The sequence below is a fragment of the Aedes albopictus genome, chromosome 2 (genome assembly GCF_035046485.1).
Source record: "Aedes albopictus strain Foshan chromosome 2, AalbF5, whole genome shotgun sequence".
Taxonomy (NCBI): Eukaryota; Metazoa; Arthropoda; class Insecta; order Diptera; family Culicidae; genus Aedes; species Aedes albopictus.
In genome coordinates, this window is record NC_085137.1 from 469,710,932 (window position 1) to 469,730,955 (window position 20,024).

Here is a 20,024-nt window from a genome sequence, read left to right on the forward strand (position 1 = left end):
ATCTTCATTAGAATTCCTGTAGAAATCACATGAAGTACTCTTGAATGCAACACTATGGAAATATCTGAAAAAATCCCAGGGATATTCTTGAAGGAATCTACAAGATATTATCCTGTAGAACTTCATGGAAACCTCGGGAGAACTTTGGAGAAACTCCTGGAGAAGTTTTCTTTTCTCTAATAAATTTCTAGGAGGATTTCCTGAAGCTATTCCTCGATCAAACTGTGGACGTATTTTTCAAGATTTTTTTGAGAAACCGCCTGGCTAAACTTATATACATCAATAGATAGAAAATTACACTGATATATGTTGCCCTTTACTGGCATTTACCAGGTTAGCTGGTATGTCATAAACATACAGAAAAACTTGTAGTTAGAAGACACAGAATGTTGCTAATTGACAAATTGAGGGATGATTTTTTGAAAAAAATCGCGTTCTGGTGGGATTCGAACCCACGACCCCGTATTCGCTAGACCGGTGCTTTAACCAACTAAGCCACAGAACAGGTGATAACTCTGCGGAATAGAAAGCCAAACTGAACCCGAGCCCTCACCATGAACATTCACTTTTTCAAGAACCATCTATCTCTCTTTCGGCTTAGATGTCAATCCACAACACAGCCTCGTTTGTGCCCAACAACTACAAGTGAGAGCGTATTATTTTTATTTGAAGCCGAGACTTACTCTCGCACTCCGCATACCTAGCCACCAAGCAGTCTGTTTGCTGGTGTCTAATTCAGTATGCGTCGAGAGCTCGGCACGGTCGCACGCTCCACGACCAACTGCGCCGATGACGCAAAGGTAGGGTACACTGATATATGTTGCCCTTTACTGGCATTTACCAGGTTAGCTGGTATGTCATAAACATACAGAAAAACTTGTAGTTAGAAGACACAGAATGTTGCTAATTGACAAATTGAGGGATGATTTTTTGAAAAAAATCGCGTTCTGGTGGGATTCGAACCCACGACCCCGTATTCGCTAGACCGGTGCTTTAACCAACTAAGCCACAGAACAGGTGATAACTCTGCGGAATAGAAAGCCAAACTGAACCCGAGCCCTCACCATGAACATTCACTTTTTCAAGAACCATCTATCTCTCTTTCGGCTTAGATGTCAATCCACAACACAGCCTCGTTTGTGCCCAACAACTACAAGTGAGAGCGTATTATTTTTATTTGAAGCCGAGACTTACTCTCGCACTCCGCATACCTAGCCACCAAGCAGTCTGTTTGCTGGTGTCTAATTCAGTATGCGTCGAGAGCTCGGCACGGTCGCACGCTCCACGACCAACTGCGCCGATGACGCAAAGGTAGGGTACACTGATATATGTTGCCCTTTACTGGCATTTACCAGGTTAGCTGGTATGTCATAAACATACAGAAAAACTTGTAGTTAGAAGACACAGAATGTTGCTAATTGACAAATTGAGGGATGATTTTTTGAAAAAAATCGCGTTCTGGTGGGATTCGAACCCACGACCCCGTATTCGCTAGACCGGTGCTTTAACCAACTAAGCCACAGAACAGGTGATAACTCTGCGGAATAGAAAGCCAAACTGAACCCGAGCCCTCACCATGAACATTCACTTTTTCAAGAACCATCTATCTCTCTTTCGGCTTAGATGTCAATCCACAACACAGCCTCGTTTGTGCCCAACAACTACAAGTGAGAGCGTATTATTTTTATTTGAAGCCGAGACTTACTCTCGCACTCCGCATACCTAGCCACCAAGCAGTCTGTTTGCTGGTGTCTAATTCAGTATGCGTCGAGAGCTCGGCACGGTCGCACGCTCCACGACCAACTGCGCCGATGACGCAAAGGTAGGGTACACTGATATATGTTGCCCTTTACTGGCATTTACCAGGTTAGCTGGTATGTCATAAACATACAGAAAAACTTGTAGTTAGAAGACACAGAATGTTGCTAATTGACAAATTGAGGGATGATTTTTTGAAAAAAATCGCGTTCTGGTGGGATTCGAACCCACGACCCCGTATTCGCTAGACCGGTGCTTTAACCAACTAAGCCACAGAACAGGTGATAACTCTGCGGAATAGAAAGCCAAACTGAACCCGAGCCCTCACCATGAACATTCACTTTTTCAAGAACCATCTATCTCTCTTTCGGCTTAGATGTCAATCCACAACACAGCCTCGTTTGTGCCCAACAACTACAAGTGAGAGCGTATTATTTTTATTTGAAGCCGAGACTTACTCTCGCACTCCGCATACCTAGCCACCAAGCAGTCTGTTTGCTGGTGTCTAATTCAGTATGCGTCGAGAGCTCGGCACGGTCGCACGCTCCACGACCAACTGCGCCGATGACTCGCCGATGACTGCGCCGATGGTCGTGGAGCGTGCGACCGTGCCGAGCTCTCGACGCATACTGAATTAGACACCAGCAAACAGACTGCTTGGTGGCTAGGTATGCGGAGTGCGAGAGTAAGTCTCGGCTTCAAATAAAAATAATACGCTCTCACTTGTAGTTGTTGGGCACAAACGAGGCTGTGTTGTGGATTGACATCTAAGCCGAAAGAGAGATAGATGGTTCTTGAAAAAGTGAATGTTCATGGTGAGGGCTCGGGTTCAGTTTGGCTTTCTATTCCGCAGAGTTATCACCTGTTCTGTGGCTTAGTTGGTTAAAGCACCGGTCTAGCGAATACGGGGTCGTGGGTTCGAATCCCACCAGAACGCGATTTTTTTCAAAAAATCATCCCTCAATTTGTCAATTAGCAACATTCTGTGTCTTCTAACTACAAGTTTTTCTGTATGTTTATGACATACCAGCTAACCTGGTAAATGCCAGTAAAGGGCAACATATATCAGTGTACCCTACCTTTGCGTCATCGGCGCAGTTGGTCGTGGAGCGTGCGACCGTGCCGAGCTCTCGACGCATACTGAATTAGACACCAGCAAACAGACTGCTTGGTGGCTAGGTATGCGGAGTGCGAGAGTAAGTCTCGGCTTCAAATAAAAATAATACGCTCTCACTTGTAGTTGTTGGGCACAAACGAGGCTGTGTTGTGGATTGACATCTAAGCCGAAAGAGAGATAGATGGTTCTTGAAAAAGTGAATGTTCATGGTGAGGGCTCGGGTTCAGTTTGGCTTTCTATTCCGCAGAGTTATCACCTGTTCTGTGGCTTAGTTGGTTAAAGCACCGGTCTAGCGAATACGGGGTCGTGGGTTCGAATCCCACCAGAACGCGATTTTTTTCAAAAAATCATCCCTCAATTTGTCAATTAGCAACATTCTGTGTCTTCTAACTACAAGTTTTTCTGTATGTTTATGACATACCAGCTAACCTGGTAAATGCCAGTAAAGGGCAACATATATCAGTGTACCCTACCTTTGCGTCATCGGCGCAGTTGGTCGTGGAGCGTGCGACCGTGCCGAGCTCTCGACGCATACTGAATTAGACACCAGCAAACAGACTGCTTGGTGGCTAGGTATGCGGAGTGCGAGAGTAAGTCTCGGCTTCAAATAAAAATAATACGCTCTCACTTGTAGTTGTTGGGCACAAACGAGGCTGTGTTGTGGATTGACATCTAAGCCGAAAGAGAGATAGATGGTTCTTGAAAAAGTGAATGTTCATGGTGAGGGCTCGGGTTCAGTTTGGCTTTCTATTCCGCAGAGTTATCACCTGTTCTGTGGCTTAGTTGGTTAAAGCACCGGTCTAGCGAATACGGGGTCGTGGGTTCGAATCCCACCAGAACGCGATTTTTTTCAAAAAATCATCCCTCAATTTGTCAATTAGCAACATTCTGTGTCTTCTAACTACAAGTTTTTCTGTATGTTTATGACATACCAGCTAACCTGGTAAATGCCAGTAAAGGGCAACATATATCAGTGTACCCTACCTTTGCGTCATCGGCGCAGTTGGTCGTGGAGCGTGCGACCGTGCCGAGCTCTCGACGCATACTGAATTAGACACCAGCAAACAGACTGCTTGGTGGCTAGGTATGCGGAGTGCGAGAGTAAGTCTCGGCTTCAAATAAAAATAATACGCTCTCACTTGTAGTTGTTGGGCACAAACGAGGCTGTGTTGTGGATTGACATCTAAGCCGAAAGAGAGATAGATGGTTCTTGAAAAAGTGAATGTTCATGGTGAGGGCTCGGGTTCAGTTTGGCTTTCTATTCCGCAGAGTTATCACCTGTTCTGTGGCTTAGTTGGTTAAAGCACCGGTCTAGCGAATACGGGGTCGTGGGTTCGAATCCCACCAGAACGCGATTTTTTTCAAAAAATCATCCCTCAATTTGTCAATTAGCAACATTCTGTGTCTTCTAACTACAAGTTTTTCTGTATGAGATAGAAAATTCTTGAAATAGTTCATTGGATTTCCTGTAGAAATGCTTCGGAATTATTGCAGGATAAAATCCTTGAAGAATCCGTGGAGAAATTTGTAGAATTTTCCTTGGTGCCGTAGAAATTTCAGGAAAAAAAATCCTGAAGAAATCTCTATTTGAACTCTGGATTTTCTAGCTGAATCCCAGGAGATATTCCTGGACACATTCATGTGGGAATTTTCAATGGAATGCTTAGAGCAATCCCTCAATAAATAGCTGAGGGACTTTTTCGAATTTTTGAAGAAATCTACGGAAAATTTTCGGAATATGCATTCATGAAAAAATCATAAAAGAATATCTAAAGGAGTTATCTGAAGGAAGTCCTGGAAAAAATTGGAAAAATTCCATTTAGTATTTGGGAACAAACCACCGGGGGAGTTTTTTTTTTCAACTTTAATAAATTCAAGAACCGAAGAGCAATCCTGAAAGCGATCCTTGGACAAATTACTGAATGAATCTCGTTTGGAATTTCTGTAGAAATCCCCAGAGAAATTTCTAAGGGAATCTCTGGAAGAATTTCTTAAGAAAACTTTGGAAGAATCTCTAAGAGAATCTGTACAAAAATTTCTAAAAGTTTTTTTTTTGGAAAAATTTCAGATGGAATTTTGAGGTATCGTTTAAATCATTTGTTAAAGAATCCGTGGATAATGTCTGATTGATTGATTTATCTTTATTTGAGAAACTTTCAGCCCTTGGCTGGTTCGTCTCTTTCGATGGATAATGTCTTTAGTTTCCTAAGAATAATATTAGAGAAATTTCTGGAGGACGCTTAAGAAGAAATACTTGAAGAAACTATAGAAGATTTCCTGAGACAGTTCACGGAAGATGATCAAAAAGAATTTTCATCGGAAATCAGTGTTAGAATTTCTGAACGGAATCCAAGGATCAATTTCGGAGGGAATCCCAGCGAGATTTATAGAGGAGTTCTGAAAATAATGTATAATAAAATTTGAAGGGAATTTTAAAGGAAGCTGTACTGCCGTGAATCGCAAGTCAGTCCCATCTGCATTTTGGACAAAAATGAGTTAATGGCCATTTTCAGTCTTTCATCGGATGACCTTTCAGCTGCGTGAATAAAAATATATAGTTTGTTCAGTAAAATTGAAAAACAACACCAAGTCAGATTGTCCCATAATGAAATGTAATCGCAAGTTAGTCCCATTACGAACTACTGTACCCTCCAGTACAGTACCTAGCACTGTTTTAGCCAGTTTTATATTTTTTACTGTTACGTTTTGATGTTCGAAGCAATGTGTGAAAGTTCCATGATGATCGCAGAAGTTTTTAAATTATGGCGATTTTTTGAAGTTTCATATAGAAATCGAATTTGAAAACTTCAGAGTCCATTTTCTCAATGCCTACTTTTTACATATGGGACTGACTTGCGATTCACGGCAGTGTATTGGAAGAATTTCTGAAGAGAGATCTCCGAAGGTTTTCGTGGCGAAATTTTTTTTGAAGGAACCACTGGACAAATTTCTGAAAACATACATCAATGGTTTCTTAATGAAACCATACATAATTTTTGAAGAGATCTCACAAAGAATATATGATGAAACTACTGAAAGATTTTTGGAACAAATCTTGGAGAAATTTTTGAAGCAATCCATGCGCAATTGTCTAGAATTTTTCGAACAATAGCTTGTCAAATGTCTGCTTTAATCCCTGTAAGGAGCTGAAGAAACCTCTGGAGAAAATTTTCGTATGAATGATTAATAGATGTTTTCAAAAAGTCCGTAGAGGTATTTCTGGGAGAATATCCAGCATAATCCTTCAATAAATTTTTGAATGTGAAGAATTAGCCTAAGTTAAAATTCATGAATAATAAAAAACAAAACAAATAATTTTTTTTTAAGAATTCTTAGAACGAATATTTGAAAGAGTTCCCAAAGAATATCTTTTATTTGAAGGGACTTTTATAGGAATCTGTGGAAGTCTCAATATCATAGAGCATTTTTTGCACGTGTGAGTACAACCAAAACTTACAAAAATAACTGTTTCTAATAGGAGATAAAAGTTCTTTTTCTTTTAATTTCAAGAACTGGTTACTCTGTGAGTAACTTGGAGTAACGTCGATGACACCACTGCAAATTAAACCTGATATAATAAGGCGCATCTTACCCAGCTCTCGTCTCTAGCACATCAACTAGCTATTGAGACATGTGTGATCAATAACCGTGATTGCAACGTGCGCAGCCGGTTCCCGCCTGCTTACACACCCTTATTTCCAAAACGGAAACCTTCGATCATCTCCAGAGACCCGGGCGGATTACAAGCAGATGGCGAAGCAGCGTGGCGGCGCTAAGTTTCACGCATTTTACTTCTCACGTGTATATGGTGATTTCCCGTCAAGTCCGTCACAGTTAATGGTCATTAAAGTTGATTCGATAGGTTTGACGCGAGCGGGGTGTGAAGATGATCGCACAATGTTGCGTTGCATTGCTGAGCTCTTAGCTACTCACGCGCGCACATGTTAGGTAATGGTTTTGGCAATTTATAGTTGCACTTATTTTCTTTGTAGTGGGCTGTATTGATCGGAGATCGTGGAGATCTGTTACGGTTGTTAGATGAATCAGGCAGATTAGGCCCGGGGGGTTGATCGAGTAGCAGTTTGATGGTTATTTCGATGAAATTGCTAGTTACGCATTTGAATTGATCTTATATATATCCAATTGGCGTGAAATGATGGTTGATGTTCCTGATATTCATGGCTGTAGTTATACTGTATTGGTTTATAAATTGGACCGGTGGAGCTTCTTCATTTCTATAATGCACTTAGAAATTCAGAAATTATTTCTAGTTTTAATAATACGACTCTACTGTACACTGAAGGAGAATAAGCTCAGTCTCAGATAGAATGCTGGATCCAGAAGCTCGGTCTTTTTTCTTCTGTATTAACGAGATGTTTAGCCCTACGCTACCCGAGATGATACTAGTGATAAGGCACTAGCTCAAGAAGTATTATGCAAAAAAGGGCAGCTAACAGCCCTAACAGCACAGGCAACTCTCCAATGTTAAAACCAGGACGAGATCAACGACGCAGAAGAGTTCACAGCCGCACTTAAACAGCAGTGCGAGGAAGATGAACCAAGTGCATCGATCCGCCTGCGAAAGGGCACGGCAGTCACGCAGATCGCCACGACCAAGCTCCCCGTAGGGGAGGTGAACAAGGCGACTGCAGTCGGCAAGGTCGAAGTAGGCTGGTCAGTGTACCCGCTCAGCATGCATGGTCGAATGCGCTAAAGGGCACTGCATGAAATTCTTTCCCTCTCTTTCACTCTTACAGACATTTTGTAAACAACAAGGCCAAGAATCGTCAAAATCCCATACAAAATCAAAACAATGCGGTGCCCTAGTGGTGAACCCAAACGTGAAACGTCTCGAGAGTACCCATAGGCTGATGTACCTTAGGGTGGTCAGCGCATACCACACGGTCTCAAAGGACACGATATGTGTGCTAGCGAACATGATACCCATAGCACTAGTGGTGGCAGATGACGAAGAGTACTTCGAGCGACGCGGCATAAGAGGCGCGAGACGGATCGCCAGAATATCGTCTATGCTGAAGTGGCAGAGGGGATGGGATTCCTCCAGCAAGGGTAGATGGACACACGTCAGACCATGGGTGCATTTGCACAGGGTGGCCGTACATGACTAATCTCAATTGGTAAGCTTTCCAACAACTATATACCACCTTAGTTGTCCTCTCTACTTTGGAAGCTTGGGACTCAAGCTCCCTGGTGAGAAGGAGGATCAATTCCATTTGCTGTTGATCTGTAATTCAAGTACGATTCGGAAGACCGTGGAAGTAACGGAATCCCACTTGTCCGTCACCGAGATATCTCTACCGCATATCTCATGCATACTCGACCTTTCCTCCACGAAGCATGGGCATTCAAAGAGCTCATGCTCCGAGGTCTCGTCGCTGTCTACGAATTTCGGACATACGATGGAGCCTGCAGGTCCGTAACTGTTACCCTCCGCGCCCCCTCCTCGAAGTCATCTCTAACGGGCGTACCGCGAAAGTAAGGAAGAGAGAAAATGATTTTTTTTGGGTCGAAACCCACTTAACCCGAGGAGCCACCTCTTCGGTATCTGATCAGCAGATTTTTTCATTATATGAAAAAAAAAATACCGCCGATATATTAGTCGTCAACATATAAGGTCTCCCACAAGGATTTACATGTGAAAATATTCAGCAATTCCTCCTGATAATTCTTCATCCTATGGTTCTTCCATAGAACCCTATAGAGATTCAATCCACGATTTCTTCTGGAATTCCTCCCGATACTATACTGAGGATTCTTCATGTATTCTTTTAAGAATTCCTTTCATAATTCCTCTCGGAATTCCATCAGGTATTTCTCTCGAGATTTTTTCCGGGATCTTCCCAGGGATTCCTTCAGATATTTAACAGAGGTTTTTCAGCATTTTACCCGGGATTCCTTAATTATTTCTCTCGAGATTCCTTTACGGATTTCTTTCGGTAATCTGCCCGGTGTTCTTCTGAAGGCCCTATTCTGAAATTGGTTAAAGTAGCTTACCGAAGTACTAAGTTCTGGTCGAGGTGTCACCATGAGGTAAGTAAGACACCCCAACAACTCGCAATAAGTCTTTTGAAGTGTTATTGCTATCTCGTTCTTGTTGAGCTGCAGTTTCGATTTCAAAAGTTGCTTCGTCGTCGTCGTTGACTGATCTTCATCCGGCCTTGTGAAATACCACGTTCAATTTACAATACAAGGAATACATATTCTTGCTTATCCCCTGTCCTGCATTTTCAAGTTGGGTTTTTACAGTTCCTTGACAATGGAAATCGCGTCCAAGCTTCGGCAAATCACCCAAATGTCGTCATTAATACCTTCTCACCTTCATGGTTCCTTGACTTACAAGCAGGTACCGTAGATGCATCTCTTGAATCCGATCCGACTCACGAACTCATAGAATCTGTCATACCACGCTTCTTAGCTGCTACCGTTCAAAAATGCCCTTGTTACGCCCATCTGTTGCAATGAGGTACAGATGGAGGTGGCGCAGATAAACATTGCGTACCACTAGTTGTCTCTTTTGTTCAACATACCGCTAATCTTACAGTATGCGGCAGGAAAAAATGCGAAAGTGTTTTTCAACTTCAAACCTCATTTTCGTCCATTTGACATTAACCAATCTATGTTTCAACGTTCCATGCTCTATAATAGGCTAGTTTTCTGAAAAGTTAATTAAAAAAATTCCCATTTTGGTCACTAACCTTTACAGGGCGGCGCCTGAAGATGAAGACAACCAGAATTTTCAAACCGCAGAAAATCGCACAGGTCGCTAAATTTCGTATCTGATAAAACAAAATTTTTGATTTTCTCTACAATATCATCAAATATATGTACTTATTTCATCTGGTATGTGAAACTACATGGCTTTCAATCAGTGTGGTCTGGTTGTTCATCGAATTTGAGCTAATTTTGTTACTGTTATAGTCATTTTGTTTAATGACCATTGGGCGCGCAGTTTATTGATATCCGCTTATTAGGCCTACATTATCACATATTAAACATCAAATACGTTCATTTTTATTTTTCAGTGCTAGAATATAGACATTGACTGATACACTGTCATGAAAAAATAGTAATACATATCCCATATTTAGCGTGTAATAGTGCCTTGAACTTTTCGCATTTTTTCCTGCCGCACCCTGTATGCAACTCAAATGGCAACGTCACACATCTCGGAGGGTTCCGCACACACATACTTTTTCGAATTTCGGGCATCCATTTGCTGATTTAGCTTCATCTTCTCTTGGCAAAAATTTATCTTCGTCACTTTGAACTACGTCGTTAACACGGTCAACGGGTTTTACTAGAACGTGTTCTTGAATCACAATTGTTTCAGTTTGATTTTTCGAGGCTACGACAGGCTGTCTGGGTTACAGTCGAAACCGGATCTTCAGACTCAGTATCTGACTCTTTATCTTGATCTTTATTGGAGCAGGGAAAATCCCGTTTGAGCTGAGCTTCAATAAGCTCTCTCTCAAATAGTCATAAAACCTCCTCTTCTTTTCGCATCAACAGAATACAATTTCCAAATGATACAATTATAATTTCTTATACTACTTAAAACTAGCACAATCTATTTCTACCAAGACATTTAACACCTAACCCCTCAATCAAACTAACACTTTGCGGAACTGGTTTTTGTTGGAGACACGAGACAAATGAAAATCAAAAACATGATAGCAGCGATTAAAAACACGACACATACTACTAATAGGTTCGTTATAGCCGTAATTTGTATGGAATACAGGGAACCGGAAAAACAGATGTGAACGAAGACAGCAACGACGAGAATCAACATTCATTAATTGAAAGACATTAGGACAATCGATATTTGATTGTTAGACGTCTGAGATGAACGAGGCCTTACAAACATTTCGACGATGTTTAAGAAGATCCAGGTCAATAAGTTTACATCGATCTTCGTAGCTTGGCAGGTTATGGGGATCACTCCAAGGAAGACGACGAAGTGCAAAGCGAATGAATTTATGTTGAACTCTCTCAAGTTGTTGAATACCTGACTTATAGTATGGAGCCCAAACGACTCTACACAAACGGCGCCTGCGTTATTCCAATTCTCATCCTCATCGACATCATGAGCCAAGTGCACTCTCTGTTTCTGATGGATTCACAAACGATAGCCAGCGGGTCAACACCCAACAAAGTAGCTTGTTCCGTCTATCCTTCGGGATAAAACTGTATGCATTGCTGCCCTAGTAAGCTATAAAACCATGCAATATCTAGGGTATATTTGGTATGGGCACAAAAATGGTGACCAGAATTTACAAGTTGGCGATTTAAAATCCAAGATAATGGCTCAAAATTCAGGATGGCGTCTGTTTAATGAAGTTTTAGATGTTAAAACCACCTGAAACCATGTGATTTGGGTATATTTGGTATGGGAAAGATGTCCGGCCAAAAATGGTCTAAAATCCAATATGGCGGCTCCAAATTCAAGATGGCGGCTGCTTAATGGTGTTTTAGGCCCTAAAACTATGCAATATGTGTACATTTAGGGGGTTCGATCCCAGCCCCGGCACTTTCGTCAGTTGCTCTTTCCCCCTGAGAGCAGCTGACACTGACACCTCTGCTGAGCTCAAACGGACCCGGACACTTGGACATCTGAGAACGGCTAATCATAATGGACCCCCAATCGGACTGGAAAAAGGAATAACCAATAGCCACACATCAACATCCTCGTGCTCATCATTCTACCATGATAGGATAGAAAGTGAAATCAGCGCAAAAAGCAACCAGTTCGATGTAGCACAATAATAGAATATAGGGTATGTGTTCCATCATTAATCTCATGATCCCATATTCATCCTATTCGAAAACAAGCGATTACGGCCCGATTGATTCCGTTCTTTCTGTTTTCATGGGCGCTCACTTCTAACAAAAAATACTAAAATAAGAAACAAAACAAACAGCGCTTCAATCCTTTGTTTTTCGTAGGATGAAAATGGGAGCCACATGCTTAAAAAGGGAACCAATACCCTATCTCTCAGGCGACGTTTCTTACAAAACACTGTTACACTATTTATTTGAAAAATCATATCTTCTTTGTTTTAAACCCAAATGTAAATTTTTTTATATTGCTGAAAAACTTGGGGCCTCAGCTTTCATAATATTTTTTCAAACATAGTCGTAGCGAGAAAAAAAAACGATAAAAAGGGGCTCTGCAAAGAGGGGCACCTCCTTAAAAATAGCGTTACACTAATTTAAATGCTTGTATCTCTGCTGTTAATCCATATAATAACATTTTTCTTCCACCATTAGAAACCACCAACCCTCTCCTTGCTAGAAAAAATATCGAACATAGTCGTAGCAAGGAAAAGAGCAGATGGGAGGCATCCCATTTATGTATTCGCCAAACATATAGAAAATTATATCAGCGCCGATTTGCAAGCAAATCATGATTTTCTTCCATAGTTAGAATCTTCGGGTGAGGTACTTCCATGAAAAAATGCATATCATGGGCGAAGCAAGGAAAACCAGTAATAAGGGACAATTCTTCAAAAATTCGAAAATATCAAAAACGCATAACTTGACCATAAAGTAACAAAAAATCAATTTTCTTGCGCCAATTGAAAGCTAAGAATCTTGCATTCTCGAGAAGGGCCCATTAGCCGAGGCAATAAACGCACGGGTATTCAGCATGACCATGCTGAGGGTGACGGGTTCGATTCCCGGTCGATCCAGGATCTTTTCGTAAAGGAAATTTCCTTGACTTCCTTGGGCATAGAAGTATCTTCGTGCCTGCCACACGATATACGCATGCAAAATGGTCATTGGCAGAGGAAGCTTTCAGTTAATAACTGAAAGAACACTAAGCTGAGAAGCAGGCTTTGTCCCAATGAGGACGTTACGCCAAGAGAGAGAGAGAGAGAGATTCTCGAGAAAAAAATATCACACATAGGCAAAGCCAGTGATATGAGTTCACAAGGGGCAGAGAAATTAAGTCCTAAAATCAGTACATATAATCAATATTCCATACTAATTTCTCAGTCATCAAAACAAAAAACTATTCTTCTTTTTTACTCCTGTAATCTGGTGGCCCACCTAGAAAGAATTAGGCAAAGTCGTGTTTGCTACGTAAAGGGGGTGAGGAAGAAAGGTGGTTTTAAACATTTTTCAAAAGTTGCCGCTTTGCAGGTAAATGATTGCTTTCTTCCACGATTAGCATTCAAGGACGCTGTACTTTAAAAGAAAAAGAAATGCAATACATAAGCGAGCTAGGAATAATAGTAATAAGGGGTAGTTACTAGAAAAATTCATAAAGTCATAACTCTACAATAAAGTAAGAAATTCTCAATTCTCCTTCACAAATAAAAAGTTAAGAATTTCGCTTTTTGAGAAACAAATATAAAACAGGGTGGATATGATACCTAAAAAAATCATGGATTTGTTTTTTTTCCTTTCGAGGTTAAGATGTGATAATACACAATTGAATGAATTCATGATTGAAAATCATTCTTTGAGAGAATTGCAGAATAAAATTCTGATGGATTCCTCGAAGCATTCCCAAAACTATACTTTAATGGTGTTCTCAGAGAAACTTGTATAGAAACCCTTGTAAGAATAAATTGCCTATGCCTAATCCGTGGATGAAATTCTGAAAGAATCACTAAATTCTCTAACAAATTCCTTCTACTCAAATAATCTTAAAAGAGTTTCTTGATGGAATCTCTGTAAGAATTATCGATGGCATCCTAGGAGAAACTTGGTAAGGAGGATCCCTCAAGAACCCCTCAAACAATTGAGAATGGATTTTTTTTAGAAATGTCCCATGATTTGATGGAGAGATTTCTCAAAGAGTACCTGGAAGAATTCTTCAAGGATGTTTTGGTGTTATCCCCCAACGAAGACCTCAAGAAATTTACTAAGGTATTACAGAGGAAACTGCCTATTCATTTCCTACAGAAACATGCAATAATATAAATAGAGATGTATCCAATTCAATTATTAGGTTAATTCCTGAAGGAATCTCTGAAAAAAATCCCTTGGTCAATTCCTTAGGACGTATGGAGAAATTCGATGAAGAACCTCTAGTTAAGTTTACGATGAAATTCCTCGGGAAACTTCCCATAGAATTCCTAAAAAAGAAGCTCATGGAATCTTAGGAGCAATTCTGCAACAAATCCCTTGAATTCTAGGGGAAAAAATCCGAAGATTACTCAAGTTCCGGGAGAGATTATCTAAAAAAGCTTCATCGAATCCTTGCAAAAAAACCGTGTTGGAATAATTGAAAAAAAAAAACTGCCGATAGAATCTCTGGACGAATTTCTGTAAGAATCTCTGATAACATTAACAAAGGCACCCTTAAGAAGTTCTTCTGGGATTAAAAAAATACAACAATTTCAAAAACATGTAGGTCATTTTTTTTCATTTTTTTTAATTGTTAATTTCAATTAATGTTAATTCTTCAGAATATGATGGAACCACAGAACAGATGTGTATCTTCGAACAAATTTGAAGTTTTGAAGTGGAAGTCGTGAAATTGTCACTTGGAGAACTAGATTGGAATGAATTTCCATGGGAAAATAAAAAAAATCATCTAAGCGTGCTACGCCGTCTCCCTATGCTCGATGTAGGCGAAAGCTTGACTTCCTCCACCAGGTTCGCTAGTGTTCAGCTATCAAACGAGCAGTGCCTTTCGTGACGAAGATTCATCCCCGTGATGGAACCATTATTGGGTGAATTCCGTAATAAAATATATCTGGACGGAGGAGTTTTTTGAGAAATCCTTCAAGAGGAGTTTCTGCAGAAATTCCATGATGAAGTTGTGGAGGAATTCTTTGATAAAATCTCTGGTGGTTTTTCTGGATGAGTCCTTGAAGAAGTCCCTGGAAGAACAACCGAAGGAATTTTAAGAAGAATTCCAGGAAGATTGTCCGGAAGAATCACAGCAAGAAAGCCAGGAGAATGCTCTAGAATCCCTAGAAGAATTTCTGAAGAAGCACAGTAAGAATTTCTCCTAGCAAGTCCTAGCAAGAATAGCTGGAAGAACCACAGGAAGAGTGTGTGAGGAATATCAGCTGGAATTTATGGAGGAAGGCCACGAGGAGCTTATTGAGGAATCCCATGATAAATAGCTGGAGCAATCCTTGGATGAAATCTCTGAAGGAATTCCTAGACGATTCACCGGAGGAACTTCTAAAAGAATGACCAGAATATGTATAATCCCAGCAAAAATTCCTAAAGAAATCCCACGAGAAATCTCTGGAGTATTCTCTAGAAGAAATCATGATGGTATTACAGTAATATTTTCTGGAGGAGTCCTAGGATGAATTGCTGGTAGAACCACAGTTGCAATTGCTTGACGAACACCAGCTGAAATTACTGGATTAAATCTCTGAAGATGTTCCTGGAGAAGTCACTGGAGGAACTTCTGCAATGATCAATAGAAACTTGTCTTGACTGATCCCACCAAGAGTTCTTAAAGAAATTTCTGGAGGAATTCCTAGTATTCCGGGAGATTTCATAGAAATCCTAATATGAATTGCTGGAAGTATCTCTTCAGGTATTATTAGAGAAACCCCATCAAGCATGCCGGGGGAATCATAAGTGAAATCCCTTGAATCAATACCTGGATGAATATCTACCATTCTCCTAGGAAGAATCGATACAGGTGATCTGGAGGAATCCATGGAGGAGTCCCTAACGGATACGCAGGAGGCATTTCTGGAGGAATTGCATCAAAGAAAGTATGCCAGGAGAAATCCATAGAAATATTCTCGGAAGTACCACGGTTTGGACGAGTCCAAATAGGAATTGCTTGAGGAATCCCAACTGGAATTCATGTAGGAAGGCCAATAGGAGTTTTTTAAGAAATCCCAAGAGGAATTTCTGGAAAAACACCTCGATGAAATCTGAGGATGAAGTCCTTCCTAAATCCTTGAAGAAATCCCTAGATGAATCACCACAAGGTTATAATTTCTGGAGGAGTGCTAGAATAAATTGCTGGATGAATCGCAGCAGAAGTTGCATGAGGAATCCATGCTGAAATTCTCGGAGGATGGCCAATAGGAGCTCCTGGAGATATTTCATTAGTAATTTCAGGAGGAATCCCTGCATAAATCTCTGAAGGAATTCCTGGGAGAATCCCTAACAGAATATGGCCTATTCCAATGACCCACTTCATCATTTCTCATTCTCCGTGCAAAATGAGTTTTATATTCGTAAACTCGGGCTTCTTGCGCCCATGGGTTACGAAAATGTAAAATATTTTTTTTGCATCAAAACGAGATTTACAACTTTTTCAAAGCTCTAAAAGTTTTTAAAATTTCAAACTTTTTTTTTTTATTAAAGTGATTTTCCTCCACAGCAGTAATTTATTTAAATGGTTGCCCCTAATTACTAATTTCTTACTCTTCATTCAATGTTTGTGTCATTGCAATGAACTTTTTTATCAAAGTTCGTCAACATTCAAAGATGACTGAGAAATTAGTATGGATTTTAGGAATTAACTTCTCTGCCCCCTGTGAACTCATATCACTGGCTACGCCTATGTGTGATATTTTTTTTCTCTAAAATGCAAGATGCTTAGCTTTCAATTGGCTATGGTTGATTTTTTGATATTTTTGAATTTTTGAAGAATTGCCCCTTATTACTGTTTTTCCTTGCTTCGTCCATGATTTGCATTTTTTCTTGGAAGTACCTCACCCGAAGATTCTAACCGTGAAAAGAAATCATGATTTGCTTGCAAATCGGCGCTGATATAATTTTCTATATGTTTGGCGAACACATAAATGGGGTGCCCCCATCTGCCCTTTTCCTTGCTACGACTATGCTCGATATTTTTTGTAGCAAAGAGAGGGTTGGTGGTTTCCAATGGTGGAAGAAAATTGTAATTATCGTTTTTCCTCGCTACGATGTTTGAAAAAATATTATGACAGCTGGAACCATGCAATGGATTGTTGTCAAACGTATGAAAGTGTGATATTCATCAACATGTCACTTGAGTTTTGTTGAAATGGGTTTCAACAAGAAAGGCACCATACCGATAGGGGAATCAATTAGGTTTATTTTTTAATTTTTCCTGTCGTTTTGCCAAGCATTCATCCAGGAGTACAGGGATTCCTTTCGAAATTCCTCTCTGGATTTCCTCGTAGATTCCTTAAGGGATTGCTTCTTCGATTATCCGGGATTTGAAATTATGTTATAGCTTGCCTTCGGCATTTTGCCCAGAATTCATTCATCGATCCTTCCTGGGTTTTCTTTAGGAATTCCCCACGGAATTCCTTAAGGGAATTCCTGGTGTTTACTTCAGGGATATTTCTCGATTGTCCTTTAGGATACCTTCATTGATTCTCCCTGGGATTGACTTACGCATTTCTTTAGAGATTCCTTCCAGGATTCTTTTTCGGATCATTCTTTAGACTGCATAAAACATCCTAGTATTATTCCTAGATTTTCTCCGGGGATTCCTTTAGGTATTTATACCAAAACTAGCTGTCCCCGGCAAACCTTGTCTTGCCTACTGCGTTTTTTGACGTTTCAAGTTTCTACTGAAGACCAAGTCCCCGGTCAAAATGTATGGAAGATCGATTTTCAAAAACTCTCATTTTTTCCATGTTTTTTGCCTCATAAACCTTCCTTGGGTGAAAACTAACAGAACAAAACTAAGACGACAAAAATCGGTCCTTCCGTTCGCAAGTTATGCGCGGTCCCACGTATGCCACTGCATTTTTATATATATAGATTTCTCTGAGAATTTATCGGGATTCCACCTCAATTCTTCAACTCCTTGTGCATAAAGGTTATTATTGATCCAATCCGTACGATATGTCAGTGACCTTTTTTTTCGCGTGATGCATAGGGAAATTTGATAATTCTTTCAGGGATATTCTCAGGGATTCCTCCCGGCATTTCTTCAGAGACCCCTTCCGAGATTCCTTTAGAGATTTCTCTCGGGATTCCTTCCAGAACTTATCCTGGGACAGCTCCTGACATATTTTTTTTTCTTGGGGTTCCTCTGGGGACACCTTCAAGGTTCCTTCCAAGATTCGTTCTCTCTCACGATTCTATCGGGATTCTTCTAGGGTATTCCAAAGGACTTCTTTTTGAGAACACTTCCAGCTTTTAGGGATTCATTCAGGTAGGTATTTCTCTAGGTTTTTTTTAATTTTTTTCCCGGATTCCCCGTGGAATTTCTTCCGCAGGTCCTTATCCTAGGAATTTTCCTAGGACTTATCCTAGGAATTTTCCTGATATATACTGGATTCCAGAAAATATTGATGTATTATTTAGTGAACTTTTAAATATCATTTAAATTTCAAATTAAGTAATGGCATCAGAATATGATCGATTTAAAACACAATTTAGATATTCACATCTACCTTGGATGTGGTTGACACTGCCATTCTAATCAAACCGGCTGAAGCTTAATACGGAAACCGATATTATAAATTTAGTCAACTCACTTCTTTACTTTTCATTGTCAGTTCGTGTCATTTTCCAGCTCCCCGTTCAAAAAAGATTACAAAACTGTACCAACATAAATTACACGACGGTTAGGTGCAATGTAAACATTCATTTGCATGATAAACATCCGGGAGCAACTGTTTCCGAGTCGGAAACACCCCATCATTTGAAGCTTGCCGTCTATGCTAATAACCAACCAAGAAAAAAAAAACTGTGAATATCACACACAACTCACACCTTCCTTCACACACCGGGTGCCTTGGAATCTAACGTTACCGTCTCAAGCCACAGACCATCCAGCAACCTCCATGGCAGCAAGTATCAAATTTCATACGGTATCGGGCGACTAGGGGTATTAGGGGCATAATGGACACCCTAAGCAAATGAGTATGTTAGGCCTGTATAACAGACAAAAACTTAACATATTATCAGTTGGCTTACAACTTTAACTTGTTTCCTACGTATTTCAATCATTTACAGCTGGTAGAATGTCATTATTGTGAAAAAATAATGAATTGAAAATAGTGTGTTTTTAGGGGCTGCCAGGAAAGGTACGGGGCGAAATGGACACCCATCGGGGCATAATGGACACCCCTGCATATTTTATGCTGTATCTTTGAGTATATCAACCAGTTAAGTAATTTGCCAACGGAGATCAATACCACAGATATAATGCTCCATCTTAGAGGAGTTTACATAACATCAAAGTTAATTAAATAAATTTTAGGCTAAAACAATCGGATTAAATTTTTTCAAACTCTCTAAAACGCCTAACAGTATGCAACGCGCGTACATCCATTCATAATTGCCAGTGTTCATTTCGCCCCGAATAGACTACAACATTTAAATTGCTATTTTCAGTGTGTTCTGATCAAAAATATAATACTTCATCCATTGCTAAATCTACGTATACATCTAGATAAGGTAACAATTCACTTGTTTGTATGGTGAACACACTCAATGACTCGTAATACCTTATTTGCTGCTGCTTCGAAATTATAAGAAATCCACCATATGAAAAACATACTTCAATTTCAATGATATTTTGATTATTTTGAAAGAATTTAAATGGTACTTTTGATAAATAGAACAATGACTTGTTCCTTTACACTTATGCATTGAAAGTTTTACATGAAAGTCAACAGTTTCGGCAGAAAAAGGGGTGTCCATTTCGCCCCGGGTGTCCATTATGCCCCTAATCCCCCTACATATAGTGTGCCCTGTTACAACATGAATATGTAAGAAAATCTTCAATTATTTAACGCGTGCTCTGCCTCTGCTCAAACTCGCACTTGTATAATTAAAACGTAACTTGATAGCCAGTCGCTCGGAAATCGGCGCTCTAGTGACTAAAGGGAAGTTCACTTTTGCTTTCGTTCCGGCCAAACATTGGAGCGAAAAAAAAAGTGTGCATCGAAGTGCGTGTACTCGACAAGCTCAAGTGCAGCGGTGAAAGTAATTGTGTGCATTTGTTGGACATCGAGTTGTTTTTTTTTTCGGTTTCTTTCGCGGTATGTTCAATAATGTTTGGATTCTCGATCAACTGTGAACGATGGAGGAGGTGGAGGTAAACAGCGAACTTGCCGCCCCGTCGACACACCGATCGGTTTACCATAAATTAGACTTTTCGAGAAATTTTTACTGTCGAAGCTGGGGTAATTAAAGTGCGAAAAAAGAGCGCGGAATTGTGTGAAAGTGAGAAATTTGCTTT

The 20,024-nt window shown here is 40.2% G+C and overlaps 1 protein-coding gene across 1 annotated transcript in view; it reads right to left on the reverse strand.

The window, feature by feature from the left end:
* The window catches only part of LOC109418097 (neurotrophin 1), a 113,636-nt gene that overhangs the window by 16,360 nt on the left and 77,252 nt on the right, over positions 1-20,024 (reverse strand). The window lies entirely within an intron of this gene.